Raw genomic sequence first — 1,736 nt, forward strand, 5'->3', positions numbered from 1 at the left:
GCAATTTAGTGAGAGACCCTGTCTCAAAACAAAAAAATACAATAAAATAAAAAGGACTAGGAATGTAGCTCAGTGGTAAAGTGTCCCTGGAATCAATCCTCAATACGAAAACAAACGAACAAACAAAAACAGAAAAATTCCCAAATAAATAACCCTCAGTAGAATACTACCTGGGATCTTGTTCAGACAGAATTATTGAAGTGATATATATTTATATTCTGTTTTTTTCCATTATAATAGTACTCTAACTGCTGTATTTGTTAAGGTTGTGTACTGTGGAAACAGACTGACTAAATCTTTAAAAAAATTTTAATTGGTGATTATGATTATATACATAATAGTGGGATTCATTGTTACTTATTTGTACATGCACATAACATAATTTGATCAATTCACTCCCTAGCACCTGCCCTATTCTTCTCCATCTCCCTTACCCTGATCTCCTTCCTCAACTCTACTGGTCTCCCTTCTATTTTCCTGAGGTTCCTTTTTTTTTTTTTTTTGGTGGTACAGGGAACAAAACCCAGGGCCTCACACATACCAGGCAAGTGCTCTACCACTGAGCAACACCCAGCCCCTGAGGTTCCTTTTATAAAATACTTTTTCCCTCTAGATTCCACATATGAGAGATAACATACAATCCTTGACTTTCTGGCTTATTTCGCTCAACACTGTGCTATCCAGTTCCATCCATTTCCCTGCAAATGATATCATTTTGTTGTTCTTTACGGCTGAATAAAACTCCATTGTATATATAACATTTTCTTTATCCCTCTATCTGTTGATGGACATCTAGGCTGGTTTCATAACTTTGGTCATTGTGAATTGTAAACATGAATATGCACAATATGCTGACTTTTTAGGGGGAAAATGCTGAGAAGTGGTTATTGCTGGATCATATAGTGGTTCCATTCCTCGTCTTTTAGTTTTTTTTTTTTTTCTTTTGGCAGTGCTGGGGATTGAACCCAGGGTCTCATGCATGCTAGGCAAGCACTCTGCCACTGAGCCACATCCCCAGACCCTCATTTCTAATCTTTTGAGGAATCTCCATACTGATTTCCCATAGAGGTTGTACCAATTTACATTCCCACCAGTGTTCCTTTCCCCCACATCCTCACCAGCATTTTTTATGATTTGTGTTCATGATGATGTCTCATCCAAGAGCTTACACTAGTCAAAAGTCAGCAAAGGGCTGCTCTCCACAAGAAAAGTAAGAAATTACGCTTAACGTTAAAAAATTATCAGTTTTAGAACTAGGCATCTCTATTTCATTAGCTCATTAATCCAACATTTGAAATTCACACAGTGCTTTAGGAGAACCAGTGTACTATCAATGCCTTCAGAGTTGGCATTACTGTTCTGCTCAGAATTCCCATTATCTCTTGTTTCTGAGGCAGTTGTCTGCTGAAGCAACTGAGAACTGCCCTTGCCACCAATCACCATTCCTTCCATCATTCAAGTTTGCAGACGCTGGAATATTGGGGTTGGCAGGGTCTTTATTTTTGTCTACAGTTTTGGTATCTATAAACCAAGTCCCACAGGGAAGAAATATGTACATCTGCCAACTTCTATCAGGCCCCCTAGGTTAATAGGGAAGCAACTACCTCTAAAAAGGTGGGCTGACACCATATGAATACTGTGTGTGCCTCAATACTATCTGAAAGGAAACTGAGGTGTGGATTCTCCCTTGACTTGATTCTCCCATGACTCCCTATTCTCAGGGGACTTGTTAGCTC

The 1,736-nt window shown here is 38.9% G+C and overlaps 1 non-coding gene across 1 annotated transcript; it reads right to left on the reverse strand.

Moving 5' to 3' along the window:
- Positions 1-944: 944 nt before the first annotated feature.
- Positions 945-1,016, reverse strand: Trnaa-agc. The gene has a single exon. It is a non-coding gene; the product is annotated as a tRNA-Ala (tRNA).
- Positions 1,017-1,736: the final 720 nt, after the last annotated feature.

Source organism: Marmota marmota, unplaced genomic scaffold, assembly GCF_001458135.2.
Source record: "Marmota marmota marmota unplaced genomic scaffold, marMar, whole genome shotgun sequence".
Classification (NCBI taxonomy): domain Eukaryota; kingdom Metazoa; phylum Chordata; class Mammalia; order Rodentia; family Sciuridae; genus Marmota; species Marmota marmota.